The 13875-nt window shown below is 43.1% G+C and overlaps 1 long non-coding RNA gene across 1 annotated transcript in view; it reads left to right on the top strand.

Moving 5' to 3' along the window:
* LOC134444795 (uncharacterized) overlaps positions 1–3993 on the top strand; it is a 29146-nt gene extending 25153 nt beyond the window's left edge. Inside the window, exon 3 of the long non-coding RNA XR_010034107.1 lies at positions 3924–3993. This is a non-coding gene — a long non-coding RNA (uncharacterized LOC134444795). The remainder of the gene's footprint in view (positions 1–3923) is intronic.
* Positions 3994–13875: the final 9882 nt, after the last annotated feature.

Genomic DNA, 13875 nt, shown 5'->3' with positions numbered 1-13875 from the left:
TGTCAATATTCTATACAATAGCGCTTGGTATTACTGGAAAGGGGACCTTTCATTCTTTCATTTCAGTCCATTGCTGAATGTTTCTTACACACACAGAGGTCACAGCACTTCATTAAACCAGACATAGGTCACATTTTCTCACAAATGTTGGCTAAACTGTTTGATTTCGTTTATGTCTGTGGCATGAAAGAACGCCAAGGACACAAAATTACACAACCTCAATACTCGGTGGACTCGGAAAATGATAATATGCCCATATAATTATTTTGTATATGTTCGTGAGGGCCTAAAATTTGACTTGTGTAACCACCAATAGTCTTCAAAATAGTAGCCAATATAGCAGGTCATTAGCTGGAAATATCAGGCCTTTTTTCCTGCCAATGTTTGTGCTGGCATTCACAGAGGTCATTAAACCAATAATTTCTCGGCCCTATCGTGGCCTAATGGTAGGACACTGGTCTACTACGCGGCTGACCCGGGTTCGATTCTGAACCGTGCCCTTTGCCGACCCTCCCCCATCTCTCCCTCCCAACTGGCTTCCTGTCACCTCCTTCACTGTCCTGTCTCATATAAACAAAAAATAAAGGCTTGAAAAGCCCCCCCCCCCAAATACTCAAATGATCACTCCTGCCAATTTCAATATGCTGTTGTATTGCTCACATTACCCTTGACTTGTCAGTACCCGGAGATGCTGCATGCTGCTATTCTAATGGGGGCAGATTTTGTTTACATTTTAAAAAAATCTTAACATGGGCCTACTCCAAATATTTTCCCAAAAGGTAACACCTGCCCCCATTACAATGACCAGGATCTTGGAAAAGGCTGAAGAAAAAAAAAATCTCTGGTACTGACAAGTCCAGGGTAGTGTGAGCATTACATGCATGTTGAAATTGGCTGGCGTTATCCTTTAAACCAGTAATTTCTCACTGTATGATTTATGTTGTCCCTATACCATGGGAAACCATCAGGGTCACAAAACCAAATGATTTTAAAAATCTAGGCATGCTGTTGATTCAGAAAATGTATAATGTACCCATACAATATTTGCAGGAGCCTTTAAAAGACCGTAATGATCCTCAAGGCCCTAATGACCTATTTTCTGACCAATTCTGTAATATCTCCTTACAGACATACATACAAATGTTGGATAAAAAGAAAAATGAATGAATATATGTATGTATAGTGTATATACATACAGTATGAATGTATGTGCATAAGAATGTATAAATCCGCTTTGAAATGGTACTGTTGTCAGTAAATGATCAAATTGCACATACAGCACTGCTTAATAATAGACATATTGTCCTGCCAGACATTTCACAGATTACTGACCAAAAGCTTATTGAAAGAAATTGAAAAATATTTCCCAAAATGTAATATGGTAGCCCTTCCCCAAATGATAATTTCAAAGGCAAATTTTTTGCTATAGAGAAAAGGTGTGTGTGTGTGTGTGTGTGTGCGTGCGTGCGTGCGTGCGTGCGTGCGCGCGAGCAGAAGAAATTCAAACTTGATGCCATCTGAAATTTGTGTCAAAATTCAATATGGCTGCTATTTCCCAAAATGGATGACTTTCATGCATTTTTCTCAATACTGTGGGGCCATAATATAGGCCTACTACATAGTAGATTACTTTTTTCAGCACTTCTCTGTTATATTCTCTTACAGATATTTTACCAAAGGTTGACTAAACAAACAAAAAATAAGTTTGATTTCGCTTCCTTGAAGCAGAGAATAGTCCTCCTACAATGGTCAAATGGCACATAGACAGTCAACTGCTGAAATAACTAGGCCTATGGTCCTTGCAATGACGTAAGCCTATAATATTCATTGATGAGTACGGTTCCTTTTTTTTAGCACAATTATTTCCTATTGCCTAATGGACAAATGTATTCATTCATTCATTCTTTCTTTCATTTGATTAGGACAATACACACTAATCAATACATCAGTTAAAAAAACATCAATATAAATATGTTGGTATTTGCATAGTTGCCAAATGTCATCCGTAGTCCTAAGGCAGGTAGCCATAATAAAAAAACAATACTGCATTACAGTAGACATGACATTTTACCACAAACACCAAATATATCCAGAGTAAAACAATGTTCATACTATTAATTAATAGGAGCAGGTCTGGTTTGTTTTCAGCCACTGTTTACGGGTGATTTTGAAGATGCTGATGTTGTCACATAGCCTGGCCACGCCAAACCCCTAGGGGCGTCTAGATTTCTAGGCTAGTTGTCACACAGTCCGATATGAGCATGGCTGAACAATAGAAGGTGAATTTCGATTTTGCCACCGTGACATATCCTAAAGAAAGTGGTCAAAAATTGCTCAATTAAACATATACACAACACTGCTGAAACTAGGGCATCTCAAATTCCCTCCAACATTCAATATGGTAGACGTTTCTGAAACTATTCCAAATATTTTATCATTAACATTTATCCACCCTTACCCCCACCTGCTCTACAGTATCTCACCCCCACTCCTCTCCCCACCCTACAGTGTCTTATCTCCCCATCCCCCCTCACTTTCCTTTAAGCCCCCCCCCCACTCACCTACCCCCACTACCCCCCACTCCACAGTGCCCCCCCTCACCTACCCCCACTACCCCCCCCCCACTCCACAGTGCCCCCCCAGTCACCTCCCCCCACTCAACAGCGCCCTCCACTCACTTTCCTCCACTACCCTGGCCTTGCCCCCCACCCAACAGTGCTCCCCCTCAATTGCCCCCACTCACCTCACCCCTACTTCTCCCCCTTGCCCCCCCCCCCCAACTCTACATCTACTGTACATACAGTACCTCCCCATGCCCCCGCTCATCTCTTTTATCCCCTTACGTCTTATGTCTCCTTACATTTCCTTACGTCTATAAAGAGATAGGACAGACTTGGACTTAAATTATGTCATATTAATGGTCATTATGACCTTTTGTAAGGCTCTCACAAATAAATAGTATGGGTATATCATGCATTGTCTGAATTATCAGAGTGCCTTGAGTATTGAAATGGTTGGGGTTTGTGTCCTTGATGTTTTCCCATGGTTTACAGTACGTAGGGACTAAAGAAAGCCTACAGTTTAGGCGACATTTGTTATTATTATTTCTGGTTTAATGAAGTGCTGTGACCTCTGAGTATGTCAGACAGATTTAGTAATGATCTTAAATGAAGGCCTAATGCCAAGCAGTGATGCCAAGCAGAAACTTTGGAAGGAAAAAGGCCCAATACTTCCAACAGATGACCTGCATGTATTGGCTATTATTTTGAAGACTTTTGCTGGTTGCACAATTCAAATTTAACACTCTCACAAACGCATACAAAACAATTGTATGGGCATATTATACATTTTCTGAATCAGCAGACTCCAAAGAGTATTGAGGTTGTCCAATTTTGTGTCCTTGGTGTTCTTTCACGCCACAGAGATAAACGAAAGCAGACAGTTTAGCCAAGAGTTGTTGGAAAATGTTAGCCATGTCTGATTTAATGAAGTGCTGTGACCTCTGTGTATGTCAGACAGATTCACCAATGATCTTAAATGAAAGCCTGAAAGGTCCCCTTTCCAGTAATACCAGGCACCATGGTATAGAGTATTGGCAATACCCCACGAAATGAGCCTGAACTAGACATGCATCCGAATTCAAACATGGAATTTAATAGAGGGGGGTAGTCACTTCAAGAGCCGAAAAAAGTGGTTTTGCTACCACCCCGTGACTGCTATCAGGCTTTTTCTAGTAGTGGGGGGATATACCTTACCAAAAAAAATTGTTAGCATTCCCCCCCCCAGATGGCACCGATGGCCAAAATTTGGGGCCATAGCTCAAGGCCTAATAGTGTTAGGCTTGTGTCAGGTGAAATGTGTGTTGTATATTGGTTGTTAACGTTGCCATGGCATTTCTGATGGGATGTTTCTTCTTCTTTCAGCTCCAGACTATTGGGAAATGTGACCATAGCAAGAGGACCTGCAGCGTGTATTTGTGTGTGTGTGTGTGTGTGTGTGTGTGTGTGTGTGTGTGTGTGTGTGTGTGTGTGTGTGTGTGTGTGTGTGTGTGTGTGTTTGTGCGCGCAAGCGTGTGTGTGTGTGTGTGTGTGTGTGTGTGTGTGTGTGTGTGTGTGTGTGTGTGTGTGTGTGTGTACGTATATGTGTATGTGAGAGAGAAAGAGAGAGAAAGCGAGAGAGAGTCAGTGTGTGTGTGTGTGTGTGTGTGTGTGTGTGTGTGTGTGTGTGTGTGATTGTTTGTGCATGCGCGCAAAAAGAATTTCACTTGCTCTGACATACATGTTTTTGTCTATTTTTTTTACATCATGAAATTCACATTATTGTGTACTGTAAAAGTAAACTGAATATCATACATCACCTGACCTGAATATCCTGCATCACCTGACCTGAATATCCTACATCACTTGACCTGAATATCCTGCATCACCTGACCTGAATATCCTGCATCACCTGACCTGAATATCACACATCACCTGACCTGAATATCCTGCATCACCTGACCTGAATATCCTGCATCACCTGACCTGAATATCCTGCATCACCTGACCTGAATATCATACATCACCTGACCTGAATATCATACATCACCTGACCTGTATATCATACATCACCTGACCTGAATATCACACGTCACCTGACCTGAATATCCTACATCCCTCGACCTGAATATCCTACATCACCTGACCTGAATATCATACATCACCTGACCTGTATATCATACATCACCTGACCTGAATATCATACATCACCTGACCTGAATATCCTGCATCACCTGACCTGAATATCATACATCACCTGACCTTGTCAGCAACGCTGTTTACTCCTCAAAATAATGTCATGACACGCAGGTGTAGAGACATTTTTTTGTTAAATATTTGTTTTTCTGTATCGTCTACCATTCCTACATTGTATAATCCTTTAATTCTTATTATTTGAATGAGGGGAAGTCCCCATATAGTAAAATATTCCGGTGTGTAAGCGTGTGTACGTGTGTAAGTTTTTCTGTAATGGGGACCCTCAACATCAGGGGTGGGCAACTTTCATGATGAGGAGGGCCACCATCGGAGGGCCACATTTTGTCATGGCCACCATCGGAGGGCCACATTTTTTCATGGCCACCATCGGAGGGCCACATTTTTTCATGGCCACCATCGGAGGGCCACATGACCATGGACCTGACTGCAACTCACATATTTCGAGATGCAGTTGGTTGCTCACTGACTGCTGATATTGTTTGGAAGGAATGAGAGTGTTCTCTATCAGCCAACAGTGTAATTACAACAGATGCATTTAATAGTGGTTTAAAATAATCTTGTATATAAATAATAATTTTATTTAAGGGCCAAAATGAGTGAGGAGGCGGGCCATCCATGCTCAACATTATTGGAGACACGTGCATCTAATTTGTGTGGTCACAAGGCTGCTGAACAACGACATATGACAACGCTTACAGGGGGACAACACGACAATGGACAGTGGGCATCTGGCCATGCGGGACCCCACGTCCTCAGAAGAAGCTCACGCCATGGACTGTGGGGGAGGGAAATGGTTAAATAGGGTTGCCTTTTGTATCCATTTCAGAGCTTGCTGGGTGGAATACTTCCTGTCTCCACGCAGTAACTTCTCCGGCCGTTAACAATAAAATCTGCAGTACTTACCATCTGAGTTGCTTGTCTGCCAATATTCCTTTTTTTACTACACAGGGAAGTCGACAGGGACGGGACAAAGGGGTCAGTTGTCCTGGGCTCTGGAATTGGGGCATCAAAGGGGTCAGTTGTCCTGGGCTCTAGAATTGGGGCATCATTGCATTGTACTGTATGTACACTCAGTGGCCACTTCATTAGGAATGACCTCTCTAGTGCTGGGTTGGAGCCCACTTCATTAGGAACACCTCTCTAGTGCTGGGTTGGACCCCACTTCATTAGGAACACCTCTCTAGTGCTGGGTTGGAGCCCACTTCATTAGGAACACCTCTCTAGTGCTGGGTTGGAGCCCACTTCATTAGGAACACCTCTCTAGTGCTGGGTTGGACCCACTTCATTAGGAGTGACCTCTCTAGTGCTGGGTTGGACCCCACTTCATTAGGAACACCTCTCTAGTGCTGGGTTGGACCCCACTTCATTAGGAACACCTCTCTAGTGCTGGGTTGGAGCCCACTTCATTAGGAACACCTCTCTAGTGCTGGGTTGGACCCCACTTCATTAGGAACACCTCTCTAGTGCTGGGTTGGACCCACTTCATTAGGAACACCTCTCTAGTGCTGGGTTGGACCCACTTCATTAGGAACACCTCTCTAGTGCTGGGTTGGACCCCACTTCATTAGGAATGACCTCTAGTGCTGGGTTGGACCCCACTTCATTAGGAATGACCTCTAGTGCTGGGTTGGACCCCCTTTTGCCTTCAGAACTGCCTGAACTGCCAACAAAAATACTCAGGTGTGGTGTTCCAACAAATATAATTTGGTACTAATTGGCCCAAAGCGTTAGGAAATGTCCTTATGCCATTATATCCCCAGTCTGAAATGTTGATGTAAAGCAGGGTTGACCCATGTTTTCATGCTGTTGACACCAAATTCGGACCATTCTAACTGAGTGTTGCAGTAGATATCAAGACTCATCAGACCAGGCAACATTTTCCGAACTTCTATAGTGCCGTTTATGGTGAGCATGTGTAAATTGTTGCCTCATTTTTGTGTTCTTAGCTGACAGAAGTGGCACCAAATGTGGTTTTCTGCAGGTATAGCCCATTTGTATCAAGATTTGAAAGTGATTCGGATCAAAAGGACCTCCTGTGTTATAGAAATGTGCAGGGGGGTTTAGCAAGGGGTCTCTACTATTTTTCAGATTCAAGTTCTTCACTGAAAATGAGCCAAATCTCATTGCTAAAGAATAATAACTGATACTATTTTTCTCTTTAAAGGTACACTGTGCAGGAAATGGTCAAAAAAGGTACTGCAACTATGCTGCTCATTGAAACTGGGCTGCCTATTGCCAAATTTGATATTTACATGAAAGTTTACTAAGTAATAAACAAATATTTTCTAGTATGGCCCAAGTCATTTTTGCAGCTAAAAATGGCTATTTTTGGAAATTCAAATCGGCTGACCATGGAGAAGATCCCCCTTTTCGTGTATGAAAAGTGCATTTTTTCCAGTCATAATGAATACTTAGAATTTGATGGTGGTGGTAAGTATTCATGAAAAAGGTAACATTAGTGAATGGGCAGCATGAATTCTGGAAGTAAACGACTAAAAATCTCACAGTGTCCCTTTAAACTGGCTTTGTCCCGGGCCCACCAAAACTGTCAGTGACCCTGATGGCTTATGTATATCATTATTATAGCAATAGTGAAACATTATTAGTATTAGTATTATTTAAAGTTAATACATTATTATTATTATTATTATTATTATTATTATTATTATTATTATTATTATTATTATTAACAGATACATAGACAAACAAACAAACAAATACATGAATAAATGATTACATGAATAGATGAATAAAATATATTGGCCTACATTATTATTAATTATTAATATTACCTGGTGGCATCGTCCCTCTGCATGTAGTTACAGTCTTTATCCACCAGGTGTCACCAGACACCCCCATCCCCCACCACCATATCTGCGACTGAACATTCCACCTGCACTACTATACTTGTGACTGAACTTTCAACCTGCACTAACTCAAAACATGCACACACACACACACACACACACACACACACACCACACACACACACACACACACACACACACACACACACACACACACACACACACACACACACACACACACACACACAAGCACACTGCACTTTCTGCACTAAACCCAAACATACACACACTGACACACACACACACACACACACACACACACACACACACACACACACACACACACACACACACACACACACACACACAGACACACGAACACACACACAAGACGCACACCGCACCTTCTACCTGCACTAAACACATACACACACACACACACACACACACACACACACACACACACACACACACACACACACACACACACACACACACACACACACACACTGCTGCTGGTGTACTTGACAGACCTTTTTTATATTTATTTTCTTCAAAATGCTACTATTACCATGTCAGAACGCTATAAAGGACTTTTTTTAGGAAAAGCACAAAAGCACAACAAATACCTCTTAATGTATGTCCTCTACAAGTCTTCTGTTGTCCAGTCTTGCACTTTAAATGTCTGTATGAGCACTGTCTATGTCCATACTGTCTTAAGTCCATGTATAAGTACTGTCTATGTCTATACTGTCTATGTCCTTACCTTAATTAGTCTATGTCTGTATGGGAAAGCAAGAAATGTAATTTCAAATTCTTTGTATGACCAGTGCATGTAAAGAAATTGACAATAAAACCTACTTGACTTGACTTGACTTGACTTGACACGGCCGTGACGCGCAACACTGCATCACAATGCAACCAACACCTCATTCATTACAGCAAACATTTTTATATACGCTGACTGACTTACATACATAAATAGATACCTAATGGTTTATTGTGCAACTATAATACTATTATTAACACTTATGAGTCATGATTACACTGTAAAGCAATTGTAAATCATTACTATTATGGAATTACAGTCTTTGTCCACCAGATGGCAGCAGATATGGCCCTGACTCGCAGACTATGGGCATTTCTCAAAACCTAGTATGCGCACTTCCAAGTGTATTCAGCCTAATTAGTTAGGGGGTGTTGGGGTTTCATGGGGCTTTCAGATGAGCCACTTTCATACTTTATCTTGATTGGCTGAATCCACTGTCTATATTGTGGGCCAACCTCTCTCTCTCCTGCCCCACGTATCTCAGCCCCCCCCTCTGCCTCTTCATCAGGATATGAAAGTAGAACATTCGCATTCTGCATGCTGCATGTGTGCTATATGGCCCTGTGTGTGTGTGTGTGTGTGCGCGCGTGCGTGCAGAGGCGCATCTTGTCACCAGTAGACGGTGGGCTAGATTTCGTAGCTCCTTTAGAAAACGAGTTTCGTTCTCACTCTCGAGTGGTATGACCTCCTGACAATATGTAAAGCAATATTCTGGCTGTTGCCACGCTGAAAAGTTGCACGTTTATATTAAAAAATAACGAAAATAAAAAAGACTGGGGGTGACGTCACATAATGCACTGTCAATGGGAAGTCTCCGCCCCTCAAAGTTGAAAAGGGAATATTTATCCGCATATCGGACTTTTTACATGGGCAGATAATTCACGTAATCATTGAAACAAGGTAGGCATTTCATTCCTGACCATTTTCCTGTTACTGGAAAAAATAACACAGCTTGTATTTCTTTACTGACACGTAGTTTTTGGCGAATTGATCTACCAACCTGTCACCTCATTGCTCTATTGCTTTGAGGGAACAGACATGTCCTCTTTTTGACATTTATCTCTCGTTGCCACATGATGGCCAGACAGTCGAACACTAACAGCGAAAAAGACCACTTCTGAAAGTTTGAGAAAAATATTTTTTTTTGCATGTACACAACAAGTGAGCCCACTTACCCCCCAACTAGTAACTTTTTGCCATGAAATCTGACGGTTCCGGGTAGCAAGTTTTGAGGATGGCAACAGCCAAAATATTGATTAATGGGTTGTCAGGGGGTTATATAAGCAAAAATCAAGTTGCCACTCGTTAACACCAACGAACTGGCAAGATATGACACTGGGCCCACCACCTACAGGCTAGGCAGGCAGCCCCCCCCCCACCCCCCCCCCCCCCCCCCCCCAAGCCCCTGGATGGTGAATAACAGCTCACACTTTACCAGACATGTGGACTCGAGTCCAGTGACTTTGACTCGAGTCAGACTCGAGTCAGCGGTGTGAAGACTTGCGACTTGAAATTTCAAGATCAGAAAGGACTTGCGACTCGACTCGAGTTGCATGCCTTTGACTCGGGACTCAACTTGGACTTGACAGTTGTAACTTGCAATGACTTGGCGTGACTTGCCATGTTTGGTCTATTTTTTTTTTGTAACAAGTCAGACCCTTGTTTGTCAGCCCCCCCCCCCCCGCCCGCCCCGCCATTCTTTGTTTGAATCACGTCATTGCTGTAAGCGGTGCTATGCAGCCTGGACGCTGACCAGCGGCAACAGTGAAACACCATCTCCGAGTCTCCAGAACAAACACAGCCCACATTTTAAACCATCGCGGAAGTTAATTTGTCTCCCTCTCTCCACAACTCGTTTTACATTCTTGTATGGAAGTTTGATCTTATCTCTGATCTCGACACTCTGATCAACAAAATATTTTCTATCAATGTTGTAGGAAGAGTGTGTGGTGGGGAGTGTGATGTGCAACACGCGTCTGTAGGCTACACACCAATGCTGCATTGTGCGAAGCATATGCGTTTTGAGATGTCTGAAATCAGTTGAAAAACAATCTCCCACCTGCAGTATGAGACTAAGCTGGATGAGGTAATTTGCTGGTTGTGGAAGAGTTCGCCATAAAGTTATTAATGGAGCGTCAGACAATGGAGATGCAGATTTTGCCAAGAGTTTGAGCATAGCCTACACAGCTAAAAGTAGCCTAGGCATTGTTCTTATAACGATATGAAACCTACGAAGTCGGACAATAAGTCAGAGCGGAGCATTGCGCAATAAGCATGCATTTGCTTTTGGGAAATTTCCGCCATTCTTGTGGACGAAAGAAATGTGACCGGCAAGTTGAGGGGACTCCAGTTAGGAGACAGCTGGCATAAGTTCACGCTTGTAGTGGGTTAGAGTCAAAGTTTAACCGTTTCTTTTAATAGCCTATTTTTAACCTTATTAAATGGGCATCAGGACGCTATTTCACAGACTAACTCACTGGGCACATTCAATGCGTCTAGTCCATGGCTAAAGAAACGCAAGCCGACGCACGCTATTGCTGAGCGGTGCGAGACATGCATGGCTCGGCTTCCCGTGGATAAAGCGCCCTGTGCCCAACCTATCTCGCGCTGCTCCCATCTTGCGCTCGAGAAACTTGTATCTCATGGTGTCGACTCAATCTTATAGGCTATTAAGTTTCTCACAGTTCAAACATGTTTTGGTTGGTAATTTTGGAAGTTTGGAGTCACAATTGCCGTTGCTTGGAAATGACAGGTTAGAGCAGCGCGACGCAAGCACTGGAGAACTGGCATGTTAAACCCTGCTTTCCAAATAAACAAAAATCAGGAAACATAGAATCAGAACTTTGTTTGGCTACAATCTGTGACGTGCACGGTGGATAACTTATTCTTTCTGAAGATGCATGCATACAAGTGACTTTGTGGGGGAGGGGAGGGCGATAGAGGGAGGACAGCGAGACGAGGGTGAGAGGCGCAGACAACAATGCGACACATTTTGACGTGACTGACTGCAAACGTCGGGCATTCAGTAACTGGATAGTAGCCTACTGCAAGCGGCACACCAAACGGCACAGGGCAGATTCATCCACTTAGAGAAAAAATGAGAGCGAAATGTTGGATAGGGCATTATACACCGTATTTCTTCCTATACTGTAGAAGCGCAGAACAAGTTTGGCTCGTGAACTGACATTCTCACGCCACGTTTAGGTCTAATTTGCATTATTTCAGACTACGGCAGCGTGCAGGCGAATAAGCCCCGAGAAGAAGTCTGGTAGGCTAATATAACAAGACGTGGATGACCATCCTGCAAACGAATGTTCTAGCGCGGACTTTGACGCAGTAAAATGTTTCGTGATTGGTCATTGCGGTGAGAATGTGAGGGGGAAACCGACAATGCCGATACAGCTTCAACAATGTTCAGGAATTCAATCCAACTAACTAACTAGGCCTAAATTTGTCCTCATTTCTTAACCCATGTGGACAATTGTCTTCTAGGCTAAATACTGTTGGCACAAAGCCTACAGCAGATAGCCTAGTGCGCCGCACCATGCGCTCATTGGTGGGTTCACTGTCAGTGGTCAGCTTTTGGTTTAAAGATAATGAGATAAAATGAACCCTGAGACAGGGCTTCCTGCTGAGCTGTGCTGTTAACTCATCATCCTGCCTCACATGTGTATCCCCCCTCCCCCCATACACACACACACACACACACACACACACACACACACACACACACACACACACACACACACACACACACACACACACTGGGAGGAATAATAATAATTTAAAAAGTATTTTCATTGATTACCCCTGCTGTATGTCATATCTTGATGAGAATGGTGAGCTTAATATGGTACCTTAAGGAAAATGGCATCTTTTAAAGCCAAACCAAAATGTTTACATTAGTCGAGTGGTACACTACAGTAAAGAGAGGGGGGGTTGGGTAGCACCTGTAAGACATGAACTACTTTAACCCTTGGCCTTTGTGGGTAAATTCATACATGGTAGCCTCGGCTGTATGAAAGTGTGAATCCGTGTTTTCAGGTCGGAAGTGTAATATGCCTCCCTAATGTCTTGAAAAAAACTTTCCCCGTGACCACCTCAGCATCCCTGGCTTAGTCTACTTTTTTTCCTCATTGAAATTAAATGGTCTTAAAACAGTCAAGGCTTGTAGTTTCGGGGGTGTGGATTTAGGGGGTGCATTCAAAGTTTTTGGTCCTGGGCCCAGCCAAAGCTGTGGCCCTGTGCTCCTAGTGAAAAAGTTATGCGTTATGCGTTATGATGCTAGAGTCTGTATACAACCTTGACTAGATATGACTGGTCTTCTGCAGTTGATGGAACGGACACACACACACACACACACACACACACACACACACACACACACACACACACACACACACACACACACACACACACACACATACGCATGCATGCATGCAAACAGGACTATTTGCCCACTGGACAGTAAATATTTGGCATATGGTTGCTCCTTTGTTTAAGTACAAATTCACATGAAATGTATTTTTATGTGAAAAAAATATTAAATTAAATGACATTTTACATACACAGCACAAGCAGTAATTTGGTTTAGACTGATTTCTCAGCAACTGTTTTAGTAATTGTCATCTTTTTACTCAGGTCTCATTATTATACTAATGAATTTATGATCGAAATTGTGATTGCAAATAGAAAATCCCTTTGTGACTTGTTAAGGACTTGAAAAAAAATGAGACTTGGACTTGGACTTGACTTGGCTGGGGTACGACTTGGACTTGGACTTGACTGGCGGCGGCGCACGTAGGTTGCAGCAGCCCCTTGCTTTCCCAACTTTCAGTGTTTATTTGTGTTAAAATGTGTCTTTCGGAATGTCTATCGTCGGAAAATATGTCGGAACGCACGTACAGTCGGCAACAGCTGTTGCAGATAAGAATGGACAACTTAAGCAATGTATTGGATGTACCAATGAAGACCCTGGAGGAACTAGGAATTCTCCGGCGGCATAGGACTACATCGGACCCGTCTGCCTTGCTATGCCGACGCCGAAGAATTAGGAAAAGGGGCAAACGAGGTGGTGGCGTCGAGACACGGCTTGCAGCCAACCCAACTCGTCCAGCAATACCATCAATTCTCTTGGCAAACGTCAGATCTCTGGACAATAAGATGGATGACATACGGCTACTAAGATCAGCGAACAAAACCGTGAGGAACTGCTGCGTTACGGTGTTTACCGAATCATGGCTGAACGACGGCATACCCGATTCGGCTTTACATCTGGAACAACTAACGTGCCACCGAGCGGACAGAGCCCTTGCAGAGAAAAAACGAGGAGGAGGAATATGTGTCTACACACATGATGCTTGGTGCAATAATGCTACGGTAGTACAGAGGCACTGCTCTCCACGAGTGGAGTTCATGATTATCAAGTGCCGACCCTTCTATCTACCCAGAGAAATCTCCGCTATCCTATTAGTCGCCGTCTACC

This window comes from Engraulis encrasicolus, unplaced genomic scaffold (assembly GCF_034702125.1).
Source record: "Engraulis encrasicolus isolate BLACKSEA-1 unplaced genomic scaffold, IST_EnEncr_1.0 scaffold_73_np1212, whole genome shotgun sequence".
NCBI lineage: Eukaryota > Metazoa > Chordata > Actinopteri > Clupeiformes > Engraulidae > Engraulis > Engraulis encrasicolus.
This window is presented reverse-complemented; position numbering and strand designations above follow the sequence as displayed.